Here is an 18,519-nt window from a genome sequence, read left to right as displayed (position 1 = left end):
TGTCAAACTCAGGGCACCCGTTCATGTTCATAGGCCACTTTATCTTGGATTATTTAGGGGTTTTCATAACTTATAACTTGTTACAGTATTCAAAATGATGAAATATATTTGTGAATTAGACCACTGGTCATCAATAGTGTACTCTGTTCATTTATTATCTTTTTGTTCTCTGAGTGTTGTCTAATCACCAAAAATCACAATCACTTAACAAGCAAAGAGCAGACCCAACATGGACCCTCTGTGAGGAGCACTGATCATCTGGATTCTTAAGCTATAACATCATAGAATTGCTTTCATGTGTCCAATCCGTCCTGTGCCCAATCCGTCCTGTGCCCAAAAATGTGACAGTTCTCTCACTGTCCATGGACTGACAGTTAGCAGGTAGCATGCAGATTAATTTTGCTTCTTATTAGCCCACAATGCTAATTTAAAACAGAAAAAAAAAAAACAAGACAGAAACCTCACAACTATGTTTCTATTTTGTACACAAACCAACATTTTAGTTAGGGATTATTCTCATCTGTAGAATGAAAATTCTGTCTAATGAATTACCCAGGAGTTAGTAGCAATACTTTGAATCTTACTGGAGGCCACTCTCCAACTATATATAGAGTAACTACAATTCTAAACCCTTTTATTTTTTTATTATTTAAATTTTTAATTTTAATCCCAGTTAGTTAACATACAGTGTTATATTGCTTTCAAGTATAGAATTTAGTAATTCAACACTTACATACTTCACCCTGTGTTCATAACAACAAGTACACTCCTTAATTCCCATCACCTATTTAAACCATCTCCCCAGCTACCTCCCCTCTGGTAACCATCGGTTTGTTCTCTATAATTAAAGTTTGTTTCTTGGTTTGTTGCGTGCTCTCTCCTGTTTTTTTTCCCCTTTGCCTATTTTGTTTCTTAAATTCCACATATGGGTGAAATCATATGTTATATTTATCTTTCTCTGACTGACTTATTTCTCTTAGCATATATTCTCTAGCTCCGTCCACGTTGTTGCAAAGGACAAGATTTCATTCTTTCTTATGACTGAATAATATTTTATTGTATATATAAGATATCTTCTTTATCCATTGATCTATCAATGGATACTTGGGATGCTTACATGTCTTGGCTATTGTAAATAATGCTGCTATAAACATAAGGGTCCATGTATCCCCTTGAATTAGTGTTTTTGTATTCTTCCAGTAAATACCCAATAGTGCAATTACTGAATCATAAGGTAGTTATGTTTTTAAATTTTTGAGGAACCTCCGTATCATTTTCCATAGTGGCTGCCTCATTTTGCATTCCCACCACCAGTGCACAAGTGTTCCTTTTTTGTCACATCCTTGCCAACACCTGTCACTTTTTTATGATGTTGATTTTAGCCACTCAGACAGGTGTAAGCTGATATCTCATTGTAGTTTTGATTTGTATTTCCCTGATCATGAGTGATGTTGAGCACCTTTTCATATGTCTGTTGGCCATTGTATGTCTATTCATGTCTTCTGCCCATTTTTTTTAAACATATAATGTATTATTTGATTCAGAGTACAGGTCTGTAATTCAACAGTCTTACACAATTCACAGCACTCACCATAGCACATTCTGCCCATTTTTTAATTGGATTATTTGTTTTTTGGATGTTGAGATGTAAAAATTTTTTATATAATTTGGATAATAACCTTTTGTCAGATATGCCATTTGCAAATATGTTTTCCCATTTTATAAGTTGCCTTTTATTTTGTTGATTGTTTCCTTCACTGTGCAGAAGCTTTTCAGTGTGATGTAGTTTATTTTTGCTTTTGTTTCCCTTGCCTCAGGAAACTTATCTAGAAAGAAGTTGCTACTGCTGATGTCAAGGAAGTTACTGCCTGTGTTCTTCTCTAATTTTTATGGTTTCAGGTCTCACATTTAGGTTATTAATTCATTTTGAGTTTTTTTTTTTTAAGATTTATTTATTTATTTTAGAGAGAGAGAGTGCACACAAGCAAGAGGGGCAGGGAGAGGGAGACAGACTCTCATGCAGACATGCTGAACACAGAGCCCCACGTGGGGCTTGATCCCACAACCCTGAGATCACATCCTGAGCCGAAACCAAGAGTCAGACACTTAGCCAACTGCACCACCCAAGCACCCCTGAGTTTATTTTTGTGTATGGTGGAAGAAAGTGTTCCAGTTTCATTCTTTTGCATGTTGCTGTCCCATTTTCCCAATACCTTTTGTTGAAGAGACTGTCCATTTCCCATTGGATATTCTTTCCTGCTTTGTCAAAGTTTAATTCACCTTATAGTTCTGGGTTCATTTCTGGGTTTTCTATTCTGTTCTATTGATTTATGTGTCTATTTTTGTGCCAGTACCGTGTTGTTTTGATTAATATAACTTGAAGTCTGGAATTGTGATCTCTCCAGTTTTGCTTTTCTTTTTCAAGATTGCTTCAGCTATTTGGGGTCTTTTGTGGTTCCATGCAAATTTTAAGATTGTTTTTTGTGAAGAATGCTGTTGGTATTTTGATAAGGATTGCATTAAGTCTATAGATTGCTTTGAATAGTATACACATTTCAACAATATTTGTTCTTCCAATGCATGAGAATGGAATGTCTTTCCATTTCTTTGTGTCCTCTTCAGTGTCTTTCATCAGTGTCTTATAGTTTTCAGAGTACAGGTCTTTCACCTCTTTGGTTAGGTTTATCCTTAGGTATGCTTTTATTTTGGATGCCTTTGTAATGGGATTGTTTTCTTTATTTCTCTTTCTGCTGCTTCATTATTAGTGTATAGAAATGCAACAGATTTATCTACATTGATTTTGTATCCTGTGAATTCACTGATTTTTTTTTTTTTTTATCAGTTCTGGGAGTTTTTTGATGGAGTCTTGAGTTTTCTATACATAGTATCATGTCATCTACAAATAGTGATAGTTTGACTTCTTCCTTACAAATTTAGATGCATTTTAATTATTATTTTTTTTTTTTTTTAAAGATTTTATTTATTTATTTGAGAGAGCGAGAATGAGAGAGAGAGAGAGCATATGAGAGGGAGGAGGGTCAGAGGGAGAAGCAGACTCCCTGCTGAGCAGGAAGCCCGATGCGGGACTCGATCCCGGGACTCCAGGATCATGACCTGAGCCGAAGGCAGTCGCTTAACCAACTGAGCCACCCAGGCGCCCAACATTTTAATTATTTTTGTTGTCTGATTGCTATAGCTAGGACTTCCAGTACTATGTTGAATAAAAATAGTGAGAGTGGACATCCTTGTCTTGTTCCTGACCTTAGGGGAAAAGCTCTCAGTTTTTCACCATTGAGTATGATGTTAGCTGTTGGTTTTTCATATATGGCCTTTATTATGTTGAGGTATTTTCCCTCTAAACCCACTTTGTTGAAACTTTTGATCATGAATGCATGTTGTATTTAGTCAAATTATTTTTCTTCATGTATTGAAATTATCATATGGTTCTTATCTTTTCTCTTATTGATGTGATATAGCACTTTAATTGATTTGGGAATATATTGAAACACCAACTTGGGAATAAATCCCACTTGATTGTAGTGAATGATTTTTTTTACTGTATTGTTGGATTCAGTTTCCTAGTATTTTGTTGAGGATTTTTGCATCTATGTTCATCAGGGATATCACCCTGTAGTTCTCTTTTTTTGTGATATCTTTAAATGATTTTGGTATCAGAGTAATGCTGGCCTCATAGAATGAATTCGGAGCTTTCCCTTCCTTTTCTACTTTTTGGAGTAGTTTGAAAATAGGTATTAACTCTTCTTTAAATGTTTGGTAGAATTCACCAGTGAAGCCATTTGGCCCTGGACTTTTGTTTGTTGGGAGTTTTTTTATTTCTGATTCAGTTTCAGTGCTGGCTATTGGTCTGTTCAAATTTTCTATTTCTTCCTGTTTTAGTTTTGGTAGTTTATATGTTTCTAGGAATTTACCTATTTCTTCTAGGTTGTCCATTTTGTTGGCATATGGTTTTTCATATTTTCTTAGAATTGTTTGTAGTTCTGTGATGTTGGTTGTTGTTTCTCCTCTCTCCTTTGGGATTTTATTTATTTGAGTCATTTCTCTTTTTTCTTGATAAGTCTAGTGAGAGGTTCATCAATTTTATTAATTTTTTTTCAAAGATCCAGCTCCTGAGTTCCATTGACCTATTCTACTGAAGTTTTTTTTTTTTTTTTCTGTATTATTTATTTCTGCTCTAATCTATATGATTTCCCTGCTTCTTCTGCTTTTAGGTTTTGTTTGTTGTTCTTTTTCTAGCTCTAAGGTTAGGTTTTCATTTGAGATTTTTCTTGCTTCTCAAGGGAGGCCTGTATTATTATATAAATCTCCCTCTTAGAACCACTTTTGCCATATTCCAGAGGTTTCAGGTCATTGTGTTTTCTTTTCCATTTGTTTCAATGTACTTTTTGATTTCTTCTTTGATTTGTTGGTTGACCATTCATTGTTTAGTAGCATGTTATTTAACCTCCACGTATTTGTGCTGTTTCCAGATTTTTTCTTGTGGTTGACTTCTAGTTTCCTAGCATTGTGGTCAGAAAAGATGCATGGTATGACTTTGATCTTCCTGTATTTGTTGAGGCTTGTTTTGTGGTGTAATATGTGATCTATTCTGGAGAATGTTCCATGTGCACTTGAAAAGAATGTGTATTCTGCTGCTTTAGGATGGGATGTTCTATCTGTTAAGTCCATTTGATTGAGTGTGTCATTCAAAGCCATTGTTTCTTTTTTGATTTTCTGTTTGGATGATCTATCCATTGACGTAAGTGGGGTGTTAAAGACCCTACTATTATTTTATTATTATTATTAATTTTTTAATAATTAGTTTTAATAATTTAAAAATTATGTTTGTTATTAACTGTTTAATGTATTTGAGTGCTCCTATGCTGGGTGCATAAATGTTTACAATTGTTATATATTCTTGTTGGATTGTCCCTTTTATTATTATATAGTATCCTTCTTTGTCTCTTGTTACAGTCTTTTGTTTTAATATGTATTTTGTCCAATATAAGTATTGCTCTTCTGGCTTTCTTTTGACATCCATTTGCATGATAGGTGTTTCTCCATCCTGTCTCTTTCAATCTGCAGGTGTCTGTTAGTCTAAAATGAATCTCTTATAGGCAACATATAGGTGGATCTTGTTTTTTTTAATCCATTCTTTCATCCTGTGTCTTTTGACTGGAGCATTTAGTCCTTTTACATTCAAAGTAATTATTGATAGATACATATTTATTTATCTTATTACTTGTTTTGTAGTTGTTTCTGAAGATTTTCTCTGATCTTTTCTTGTCTTTCTCTCTTTCATGGTTTGCTGATTTTCTTTAGTGATATATTTAGATTTTTTTCTTTTTATTATTTGCATGTTTATTAGTGGTTTTTGATATATGGCTACTGTTAGATTTGTATATAACCTCTTTTGCATATAACAGTGCCTATTATTAAGTTGACGATAGTTTAAGTTTGAACCCATTCTTTACTTTTTTCTCTTCTCCACATTATAGGTATATGGTGTCATATTTTGCATTCTTTTTTTCTGTGAGTTCTTTGTTTTTTTACAGAAATATTCATTTTTACTGCTTTTGTGTTTCCAAAATTACTACTATGACTTTTGGTCTCTCCTTTCCATTCAAACAGTCCCCTTTAATATTTCTTGCAAGACTGGTTTAGTAGTCATTAACTCTTTAGTTTTGTTTATCTGGGAAACTGTTTATCTCTCTGTCTATTCTGAATGACAGCCTTGCCAGATAGAGTATTCCTGGCTGCAGATTTTTCCCATTCAGCACTTTGAATATATTATGCCACTCCCTTCTGGCTTGTCATGTTTCTGTCGAAAAATCTCTTATCTCTCTTATGGGTTTTCCCTTAGAAATCACTCTCTTCTTTGTCTAGCTGCTTGTAAGTTTTTTTTTCTTTACCACAATACTTTGCCAATTTAATTACAATATGTCTTGGTGTGTGTCTGCTTTTGTTGATTTTTATGGGAGTTCTCTGTGGCTTCTGGGTCTGGATATCTGTTTCCTTCCCCAGATTAGGAAAATTTTCAGCTATTATTTCTTCAAATTAATTTTTTGCCCCGTTTTCTCTCTCTTCTTCTTTTGGGACTCTTATAACATGAATGCTATTATGTTTGATGGAATCACTGAGACTTCCCTAAGTCTATTCTCCTCTTTGTTCTCTCTTTTCAGCAGACTGCTTTCCATTTCTCTGTCTTCTAAGTCACTAATTCCTCTGCTTCTTCTATTCTGCTATTCATTCCATCAAGCATGTTTCTTATTTCATTTATTAAGCCCTTTATGTCCCTTTATCTCTGCTATGTTATTCCTTATCCATGTGTTAAGAGTCTCACTCATGTCTTTCACCCTTTTCTCAATCCTTATGATCATTGCTTTAAGTTCTCAATCAAACATGTTACTTATATCTCTTTCACTTAGATCTCTAACTATGGCCTTGTCATGTTCTTTCATTTGAGATAAATTTCTCTGTCTCTTCATTTGTCTACTTCTCTACATCTGTATCTCTGTGTTAAGAAAGTCAGGTGTGTCTTCTCTTGAAAGTAGTGACTTTATGAAGAGGTCCTGGAGTGCCATGCAGTGCCATGTCCCTTGTACACCAGTAATTGGCATGTCAGGGGAGTATCTTATGTGTGTTTCTTATGCCCTGCTGTTGTGTCTGAGTCACTTTTCCTTTCAGTGCAGATGCACTGACAGTCTGCATGTTGTGGTTTTTGTTTGCTCTCTGTGGTGTTAGTGGGACCCAGGCAAGGCAGCTATGAGTGGGTATGCCCACTGGGGAGCTTGGGAGCAGGCAGCAGTGCAGCAAAATTTGCATTGGGCCACTGGTCCTATGTTGGGCTCCCCAAAGCACTGCAGCAGCTGGAAGCTCCGTGCTAGGGTGGCTGTGGGTATGAGTGTCTGTGCAGCATGAGTGATGGCTGAGTACGAATGGTTCTAGCATGGGATGGGGGTAGTGGCTGGAATGCTTGGCTGTACATGGCACATAGTGGGAGCTTTCCACATGGTGGCTGGGCATGGTGCACTACAATGGCTGGGGGTGTGCAGACAGGCTCTGTGTTGCAGCTGGGCATGTGTGCACAGTTTTAACAGAACTTTCTCTGAGCCCTGGGTTGAAGCTACAAGTGTCTATGCAGCCCTGCCTCCTGCAGATGGCTCTGTGCTTATCCTGGGGAGTGGGAGATGAAAATGTCAGCTCCCTCCTTTTCAAAGAAGTCCCCCAACACACTCCAAAATCAGTATGAACAGATCTATCTCCCATTTGCCCCTGGCATTGTGTAAATTGCCGTTTTTGTGTTCCATTTCCAAGCAGCCTGCTGTCTCTTTCCCTCCCAGATCATCCAGTGCTAAGTCAGCTGACTTTTAAAGCTCCAGGCTCTATGTCCCACTGGTTTTACAAACTTACAGAATTCAGCCCCTCTGGTTTTTAAAGCCAGTGAGGATTAGTCTTCTCCATGTCAGCTCCCAGGTGCAAGGGCCTGTTCCTCTGCCCTCTCTGCACTCATAGCTCCCTCCTTCCTGGAGGCAGACTCCTTTCCCCTTTCTGACCTTCCTAATCTTTGAGATACATCTTCTTCTCTACATTTAGTTGTGGAGTTTGTTCTGCCAGTGTTGGATGGCTCTCTGGTTTATTGACTTGGCTGTAGATGATACGTAGTTGTAAACATGGGACAAGGTGAGCTCAGGTCCTTCTACTCTGCCTTCTTCCTGAGTTCTCTCAACTCTAAATCCTTTTAGTATAAATGCCACAAAAATGACTAAATGGGTTATAAAATACTTACCTCATGAATAAAAATACATATTTCAATTAATGAGTAGTTCTATAAATTTATACTACTTCCTGTTACTTTAATAAATTAATTTTTAAAAATCTGTCAAGTAGTTGCTAGGGAAATTTGCAAATTCCCAAGCAATTCCCAACTTTATCATTATATTTTGCAAATTTAATTACAATATGTCTTGGTGTTGGCTGGCTTTTGTTGATTTTGATGGGAGTTCTCTGTGCTTCTTGGATCTGGATGTCTGTTTCCTTCCCCCAATTAGGGAAGTTTTCAGCTACGATTTCCTCAAATAAATTTTCTGCCCCCTTTCTATCTCTTCTGGGACTCCTATGATACGAATGTTATTACGTTTAATGGAGTCACTGGGTTCCCTGTCTACTCTCATGATCCATAATTCTGCTTTCTCTCTTTTGTTCAGCTTCCTTATTTTCCATTATTTTATCTTCTATATATCACGTATTCATTACTCTGTTTCTTCCATCCTTGTATTCGTTACATCCAGTCTGTTTCAAATCTCAATTATTACATTTTTCATTTCTGACTGTTTTGGCTCTTTTATCTCTTTGGTAAGGGTCTCCCTGGTGTCTCCCATGCTTTTCTAAGCCCAGAGAGTATTCTTATGATTGTTGCTTTAAATTTTCCATCAGGCATATTACTTATATATATTTTTTATTAGATCTCTGGCTGTGACCTTATCTTATTTCATTTGGGATGAATTCTTCTGTCTTGGCATTTTGTCTAAGTCTCTGTCTTCTGTGTGTTTCCTGCTTCAAGAGTAATGGCTTTATGAAGAAGAGGTCATAGACTGTCTAGGGCCTGGAGCTTCAGAAAGTGTCTCTGGTGTGTGCTGCCTGAACTCTGCAACTGTGTTTTGGCTGCTCTCTCCTCCAGCTCAGGGCACCTGCAGAGGCTCTCCTCGCCTACAGTGGGCAGTGTTCGGACCTTGGACGGAGTGTTGCAAGTTTTAGCAGATGTGCTCCGGTCTGCTTGTTAAATGAGACCTGATGTTATTTCCACTAGAACTGAAGCCTTGCAGAACTCTGGTCGGGAGACATGGTGTGGGCAGGGGTTTCTGCTGGTCTTCCGGGAAAGGGGCCCACTGTGTTGGGACTAAGGCACACTTGCCCAAAGAGGGCAGTACTGGCAGAGTGCAAGGAGCAGGACTTGGTTAAAGCGGTTTAGGCAGCTAGTGTTAGCGCTGTGCTATTTACTGCAGGTAGGTGGCTCTGTGTTTATGCTACGGGGTGGGGAAGGAAATGATCCCAGCCAGCTCCGTTGACCCCAGAGAGGGGTTTCTGTGCTTACTGGTCTCAGGAAAGCACTCCCAGAAGAGTGAATCATCTCCCCACTTTGCATCCCAGGCATTTTTCAGATCTCTGTTTTCATGCTGTCTCCATGCTATTTGCCTGCCTTGTCTCCAGGAGCAGCACAGTGCACTCCAGGCTTTATCCCAGCCAAGCCTGCTGACTTTTAAAACTCCAAACTTTAGGGATGTGGTGTGTGGAGGGGTCTGTGCTGGTCTTCTGGGGTAGGGTCTCACTGTGCTGGAACTGATGCAGGTTTGATCAAGAAGAGCAGTTGTGCCAGACTGCAGGGGTGTGGGACTTGGAGCAAGCAGGCTAGGCAGCCAGTGTTGGGGAAAGCCACCCTCAGCGGGATGGTAGGGGGGAAATGCTGTCCACTGGTTCTTTTATTCCAGGAGAGGCATCTCTGTGAATGTCACCTCTCACAGACGCACTCCAAGAAGAGCGAACAGTCTCTCGCCTGTGTGCCTTAGGCATTCCTCAGATTGTGCTGTCTGCTCAGGGTTGTTTGCCTGCCTTCTCTCCAGAAGTAGGGCAGCACACTCAGGGCTCTATCCCAGGCAAGCCCACCAACCTTTAAAACTTCAGTCTTCAAGCCCTGCTCACTGGTTGCAAAAACTCATGAAAATCAGCCCCTGTGGTTTTCCCAGCCAGTGGCTTTGGGGAAGCGTTCTCTTTGTGCATTCCCTATGGAATGGTACTTCCTACCATCCTCTATGTGGCCTCTCCTCTCCTGCTAGCTATGGGATTTGTTCTGTCAGTTTTCAAGTCAATGTCTTGAGTATTCAGAATGATTTGATAGTTATCTAGTCGTGTTTGAGGGACAAGACAAGCCTAAGGTCTTCCTACTATGCCGCCATCTTAGCTCCCCCTACCAAGCAATTCCCACCTTAAAGATGCTTGAGAAATACTAAACATAGAAGAAACTAAAAGACTCAGGAAACCTTTGATCAGATCCAAAGCCTGGTCTTCTATATGTGCTTTTAGTAAATTTTTGGTCATCTTTCTCAGAAGTTTGTGTCTTTTAAAATGTGAATAAAAGATGCCTGTATTGATCTGTTTATGTTACTCACCTATTTAAAGGAGAAGCATTCTCAGTTTTCAAATGCTCATTTATTGGGATTAGAAAAACTCTTAGAATAAGGTCAATGAAGCATGGTGTACATTGTGATGAATGTCACTTATAGTATCATAGATGAACTCTTACTTCTGAAGTGAAGATGATCAATATTAAATAGGAATTTGTAATGTAATTTGGACCCTACCTCAAAAATTTTACTGGGACAGGGGAAGGTATAAAAATAAATAAGTGCAACAAATGCATAAAGCCAACAATGAGATAAAGTACCAGTGAACTTTATATAATTTCTGACAGGAAACATGATTAAATAGTGAGAATGGGGCAGAGCTTTATATTTCTCTATGAGGTGGGAATGAGTTTCTCATAGATCACTCTATTATATCTTTTCGTGGACATGAGCTCATGCTGGATCTTGATGTCTACTACCACTGGTATAATAATTCCTCCCAAAATTTTATATAAGTCCACTGATGTGAAGCTGTGTTTAAAAATAACAATATTTGGGGCGCCTGGGTGGCTCAGTTGGTTAAGCAACTGCCTTCGGCTCAGGTCATGATCCTGGAGTCCCGGGATCGAGTCCCACATCAGGCTCCCTGCTCAGCAGGGAGTCTGCTTCTCCCTCTGACCCTCCTCCCTCTCATGCTCTCTGCCTCTCATTCTCTCTCTCGCAAATAAATAAAAAAATCTTAAAAAAAAAATTAAAAAAAAAAACAAACAATATTTGTAATATTTATAAACCCTTAATTTTTGAAACACTACCCATATGTGGGCATAGCCTAGTTGCTTTGTAGGCACAAGAGGACAAAAGTTATGTGGCAAAGGTGGTTGCATCCTTGTTCTAACTCAGGGCTCCTTTTGGCTTGAAGAGTCTATTCTTTGATGTTCCTTCCAAAAACCATTTACTTATTATTGGAAATAATTACATGTAACTACAATTGTGTAGAAGCAACACAGTTCTCTGCTAGAAAATATAGTGAATTCCATATAACTGTAAATTTAAGGGTATTAATAACAAGTGTTTTGAGTATGCATTTGCTGGACAGTGCCTTAGTGAACTGAATAACATCACTAACCCCATGCTGTAAAGGAAGTGTAGTTCTGAAATAAGAATGGTTAATGAACTCTGGATGGATTTAAGACTGAGGAACAGATTGAGAAAATAGAAACAATAATATACCAAATGGAAAGGTAGTCATCTCTTAGCACTTGATTAAACTTCTGGTTACTAATTCATTTTCTCTTGGGGGACTTCTATGTACACTCTTCTATTATGGGGAATAGTAATACATTTTGATTAAAAAAAAGTGCTGCACAAGAAATTAGCTGAGAGGAATGCCTACATTAAGAAGTCATTAAATTACTTTCAGAGCCATTCTCTGAGGAGTACAATGTTATAATGCACAAATAAAGATAATACAGTTTGGGACAAAGCAGGCTGTCATCCACATTTTCACAGGCTGTTCCTACCCTGGGACAAAAGAGTGTCCAGGAACAGTCACTGAGTCTTTTCTTGGCTCTGACTTTGACCACTAGCACCACTGCCCATATCTGGAGACCCTTATATGGAACCTCACCAATCAAAGAATCTACCATTTTCCACTTCCCTTTTCTGACTTCCCTGTGCCCTCTGATGACCCCCATCTTGTGTCACTACCAATGGGGATTGCTGCCAGTTGGATAAGCTGCCCTTTCTGTGTCTAGTTTTATTAAAATATGGCTCTGTGAGTTTGTGTACTCTTTGACATGCTTTGCATGCTTGCACTCACATACTCCGGCTTATGATTATAGAGATCAAGCCCAAGGGCTATCCTTAGAAATCTTGTGATTGGCATCCTCTCTATTCTCCAATTTTGGTGCTCTGCTCTCTCCCAGAGACCTAAGCCTTCTTTGCATTGCAACAACATGCTTCATAGAATTCCCTAATTCCCCAGAGTAACAGGTATTCAGCAGACCCTCCTTTACCATTGCTTTAGAGATGCCCAACTTTGAATCTTAGAGACATCAAGGATTATATTTAAATTAAAATCCTTGGTGCAGGAGTTTATCTTTTAAACAAAATCGTAATGTCTTTGATCACTTTGGGCTCTGAGAATACATCTTTCTGTAAATATTCCCTGTAATATTAAAAGAAAAAATAAAGCATTTAATAGTCTATAGCTATTACAGATAAAGAAAATACCAAATGAGTATTTTCAAGTTACAAGATGAAAAAATATGACACAAATTTACAAAATCCATTTTTCTGGTTAGGTTTACAGCAAAATAAAAACATTTGTCATGCTTTTATACACAAGGAGAAGTGAATTGAAAACAAAACCTAAAAGACAAAGACCTTGTTATTTTTTAACAAAACATATAGTAAGAAAATTAGTTGCTCTTTATTCTGCAAAAAAGCTCTTTTCTGCCCTTCAAAGCATTATACTTCTTTGAAAATTAAATTATTATTAAATTATTATTGAACAGTGGCCAGGTAGAAGTGGCACACTCTTGAAAGAGTGCTTGCATGGTCTCAGGTTATAGAACTGGCATGGTGAGTAGATTCATTTCTCAGCCATGAGTCCTTACAGTTCTAATACCATCTGCCTTCTCGGATCCTCTGTTTTCAGGGAGTGAAGAAGGAGCAGCAACAACAAAACCATGCAGGTGAAGGTAGTGGAGAGAAGAAGGCCTTTCCTATTTTATGCCATCAGAAAACATTTGCTGTGACACAACACTGTCCTGGTGTCACTCAGCTATCCAAGACTGATGTTGCTCCATCTACAGCAGAGTTCAGATCTTTGCTTCCTGGGAATAGTTTTGTACCTTATTTTTACTTTAGTTCCATTTTGGTGTGTGTGTGTGTTTGAAGTAACATTTTTTTAAAGATATAATTATTTTAATTTGTTCTATTTTGGAAGAAAATTATTTGTTTAATTCATAGCCTTATTTTTATGTTTAAAATTGTGTTGATCAAAGGTGGTACAGAGTAGTCCTATCCCAATTAAAATTAAAATTTCCACAAAGGTTTCAAAAACCAAGCAAAGTAGTTCACAGTTCCAAAACATATTTTCTTTCCTGGTTAAGGAGATAAATTGTCAGCTTTCTAAATTATCTTATCAAAAAGTAATATGGGAGCATCTAATAAATTATCTCAATGACCAAATTAAGTCAAAGCAAGATAATGTATTCAGAAGGCTCTGAGAAATATGGAACATGCATAGAAAGCACTCAACAACTGGTACCTATCATTAATGTCACCATTTTAATTATAAAAAAACATGAACCTTGTTCACACACACACACACACCCCAAATGAGAGGCTATTATAAATAACAGAATTATCTAATAAAGAGCTGGAACAGACAATCAAGGATAAAATAGTATGCAGTAAGGTACTAATAGTGCAGTATCGATAGCAAAGCTAAAGGAGATAAAGAAGGATTGAAGAATGACAAGGTCAATCAGGGTAGAACATCAGCCTACAATCAATCCAGGCCCATGGAGATCAGCCTGGAAAAGAGCAAATATACCAATTATCATTAGACTTTGATAACTCAAGATCATACTTAATGTTAAAACTTATTCTAGAATTCAAACTGGGCATAACATTTGAAAATCTGTCAATGTAATTCACTTCATAATAGAGAAAGGGGAAAAATTATATGATTATCTCAATGAATAGAGAAAACAAAAAGTGAATTTACTTAATTAGAAAATAATCTCTTAAAAAGCAGTAGAAAACTTCATATATTTATTTATTTAAGACTTTACTTATTTGTCAGAGAAAGATAGAGAGAGAGCACAAGCAGGGGAAGCATCAGGCAGAGGGACAAGAAGTCTTCCCGCTGAGCAGGGAGCCCGATGTGGGGTTCGATCCCAGGACCTTGGGATCATGACCTGAGCCGAAGGCAAACGCTTAACCAACTGAGCCACCCAGGCATCCAGAAAACTTCATATTTAGATAAAATAGTTCCTTCAAATTGAGGGGCAATAAAAGAATTGTCATTATTCTCACTCCTGTTAAACATTATGCATAAGGCAAGAATATAAAATTAAAATATTAGAAAATAAGAAATAAAACTGTCATTATTTATCTGTCCATAGAAAATTCAAAATATCTAAATATAAATTATTATAATTTATAAATGTGTTTAAAAATTTGCTAAATAAAAGACAAAACTAACTTTCATTTCCATATTCCAGCAATACAATTTAAAAAACAAAATTCACAAGGAAAATTCTTTTTCCAATATTCAATAATCAACATAGCAGATGTGTAAAGCCTTCATATAGAAGTTATAAAATATTACTCATGTAAATTTTAGAAGACATAAAAAAGTACAGGAATAGACCATGTTTATAGGTTAGAAGATTCAACATTGTAAAAAAGTAATTCTATCTGAAGTACTTTAGAATTCAATGAAATCTCAATCAAAATGCCAACAGGATTGTGTGCATGTAGGTGACTTGAGAATTGATTCTAAAAGACTCAGTTAAGGTAAGAAGGATCTGGGAAGATGACAGAGTAGGAAGTACCAGAAATCTTTCTTTGCATATACACAATTGAACTGACAGAATCTGTCTGATGTAACTATTTTGGAAATCTGGAGTCGATTGAAGACTTGCAATTTCCAGGGAAAAACTTGGTTGCTATATTGGTTAATTTTGGTCAGTCCAGCTCTTAGCACAGTAACAGCCTTCATCTCCCATCCCTCAGCCATGTGGCGGGCAGATGTGCGTATTCCAGTAGTAGCTTGCACATAGCTTGCAAGAGCCATGATGGGCAAAAAGCACTGTGTCCTCCAAAAATTGAGGGTATGTACTCTGATCTTGATTGCCGCTCTGATAACAGAGGTGCCAATAAGGAAGTAGAGGCCATGGCTTTTGCAGTGCCGTTATTGTTTCAAATCCCGGTTCCTCTGGCTGAAGTAATTTCCAGATTTAAAAGGTCACTGCCATATTTTTTAAGGTTTTTATTTAAATTCATGAATCACTGAACACTAAACCAAAAACTAATGATGTACTATATATGGGCTAATTGAATTTAAATAAAAAATAATAAAAATAAAATAAATAAATTCCATTCAGTTAACGTACAGTGTAATATTAGTTTCAGGTGTACAAAATAGTGATTCAACATTTCCATACAAATCCAGTGCTCATTGCAACAAGGGCACTCCTTAATCCCCATCAACTATTTAACCTTTCCCCCCACATACCTCTCCCCCGGTAACCATCGGTTGGTTCTCTATAGTTAAGAGTCAGCTCCTTGGTTTACCTCTCTGTTTTATTTCCTTTTGCTCATTTGTTTTGTTTCTTAAATTCCACACATGAATGAAATCATATGGTTTTGTTTTTCTCTGACTTATTTCGCTTAGTGTAATACCCTCTAGCTCCATCCATGTCATTGCAAATGGCAAGATTTCACTCTTTTTTATGGTTAAATAATATTCTAATATATATATATAAAATTTTTACACACACAAACTCCATATATATTTACATATATGGTGTATATTTAATATATTTTATATATATTTTATATATATGTATATATATGTATATCTTCTTTATCCATCAATCTACCAATGGACACTTGGGCTGTTTCCATAATTTGGCTATTGTAGATAACACTGCTATAAACATCAGGGTGCATGTATCCTTTTGAATATACCACATTAATAAAAGAAACGATAAGAAACATATGATGAAGAAAAAGCATTTGACAAAGTACAGCATCCATTCATGATCAAAACCCTCAACAAAGTGGGTTTAGAGGGAATATACCACTGTTATTTAACATAGTACTGGAAGTCCTAGCCATAACAATCAGACAACAAAAAGAAATAAAAGGCATCTAAATCAGGTAAAAAGAAGTAACAGTTTACTATTTGCAGATGACATGATACTCTACATAGAAAACCAGAAAGAATCCACAAAAAAATTGTTAGAATTAATACACAAATTCAGTGAAGTCACAGGATACAAAATCATTGTACAGAAATCTGTTGTGTTTGTATACACCAGTAATGAAACAGCAGAAAGAGAAATTAAGGAATGAAACACATTTATAGTTGCACCAGAAACAATAAAATACTTAAGAATAAACCTAACTAGGGCACCTGGGTGGCTCAGTCAGTTAACGGTCAGACTCTTGATTTTGGCTCAGGTCCTGATCTCGGGGTTGTGAAATCAAGCCCTTAATCAGACTCCACATTGGGCATGAGCCTGCTTGGGATTCTCTCTCTCCCTCTGCCCCTCCCCATCCCTGCTCAAGAGAAAAGAATAGAAAACCCAGAAATGAGCCCACAACTATATGGTCAATTAATTTTTCAAAAAAGCAGACAAGAATATCCAGTGGAAAAAGACAGTCTCTTCAACAAATGGTGTTGGGAAAACTGGGTAGCAACATGCAAAAGAATGAAACTGGACCACTTTCTTATACTGTACACACAAAAAAATTCAAAATGGATTAAAGATCTAAATGTGAGACCTGAAACAATAAAAATCCTAGAATAGAACACAAGCAGTAACCTCTTTGACATTGGCCCTAGCAAATTCTTACTAGATATGTCTCCTGAGGCAAGAGAAACAAAAGCAAAATAAATAAATAAATAAATAAATAAATAAATAAATAAATAAGTAAGTAAGTATTGGGACATCACCAAAGTAAATAGCTTGTGCACAGTGAGGGAAATAATCAACAAAGCTAAAAGGCAACCTACAGAATGGGAGAAGATTTTTGCAAATGACATATGTAGTAAAGGGTTAGTATTCAAAATATATAAAGAACTTAGAAAAATCAGCACCCCCAAAACAAGTAAACCAATTTAAAAAATGGGCAGAAGACATAGACATTTCTCCAAAGATGGCATATGGATGGACAACAGACAAATGAAAAGATGCTCAACATCACTCCTCCTCAGGTAAACGCAAATCAAAACCACAATGGAATATCACCTTAAACTTGTCAGAATGGCTAAAATCAACAACACAAGAAACAACGGATGTCAGCAAGGATGTGGAGAAAAAGGAACCCCCTTCAGGGCATCTTTGGCTCAGGTCATGATCTCAGGATCCTGGGATCCAGCCCCACATCAGACTCCCTGTCCAGTGTGGAATCTGCTTCTCTCTGCCCCTCTGTCCCTTTCCTCACTCATGCTCTTTCTCTCTTAAATAAATAAATAAAATCTTTATAAAAAATCCCACTGTTGGTGGGGATGCAAACTGGTGCAGCCACTGTGGAAAACAGTATGGAGGTTCCTCAAAAACTTAAAAATAGAACTACCCTATGATTCAGCAATTGTACTACTGGGTATTTACCCAAATAATACAAAAATACTAATTCAAAGGGATACATGCATCCTGATGTTTATAGCTGTGTTATCTACTACAATAACCAAATTATGGTAACAGCCCAAGTGTTCATTAATAGATTAATGGATAAAGAAGATATAATTAATGGAGAAAGAAGATGGAATCTTATTCAGCCATAAAAAAGAGTGAAATCTTGCCATTGAAATTATATGGATGGAACTAAATAGTACTATGCTAAGTGAAATAAGTCAGCCAGAGAAAAACAAAGACCATATGATTTCATTCATATGTGGAATTTAAGAAACAAAACAAACAAGCAAAGTTGAAAAAAAAGAGAGAGAGAGGAAAACAGAAACAAACTCTTAACTATAGTGAACAGATTGATGGTTACCAGAAAAGAGGTGGTTGGAGAATAGGTTAAATAGGTGATGGGGATTAAGGAGTGCACTTGGGATGAGCACCAGGTGTTGTAAGGAAGTGTTGATTCACTATATTATAGACCTGAAATTAATATTACACTGTATGTTAACTAACTGAAATTTAAATAAAATTTAAAAAGAGGATTAAATTGAATCCCCCAAAAAAGAATAAATGGTGACAGATGGAAGATTAATTAGATTTTGAAATCAGCAAAGAAGGATTTTAAAGCATCTATAATAATTAATTTTAATGGCATGAAGTAATATATATATACTCACCATGAATGAAAAGTTAGGAAAATATCATCAAAGATACAGAAATTCTGGAAAAAAATAAAAGGAAAATTATGTAACTAAGAAATTAATATTGGCAATTTAAAAATTAAAATTCACCGAACTGGAGAATGTAGATGAAGGATTAAGCCCACTTGAAGGCAGATCAGTAGAAATTATCCAGTCTCTAGAACAGAGTGGAAAAAATTAAAAAGAAATAAACAAACCGGAGGGGGGAAAGATGGTGGAGGAGTAGGGGACCCTATTTCAGCTCGTCCCCGGAATTGAGCTGGATCTCTCCAGACCACTCTGAGCACCCACAAAACCAGCCTGAGATGTAAGAAGATCTGGATCTCTACA

The sequence above is a fragment of the Phoca vitulina genome, unplaced genomic scaffold (genome assembly GCF_004348235.1).
Source record: "Phoca vitulina isolate PV1807 unplaced genomic scaffold, GSC_HSeal_1.0 scaffold84, whole genome shotgun sequence".
Taxonomy (NCBI): domain Eukaryota; kingdom Metazoa; phylum Chordata; class Mammalia; order Carnivora; family Phocidae; genus Phoca; species Phoca vitulina.
The sequence above is the reverse complement of the archived record's forward strand: the minus strand, read 5'-3'. Positions refer to the sequence as shown.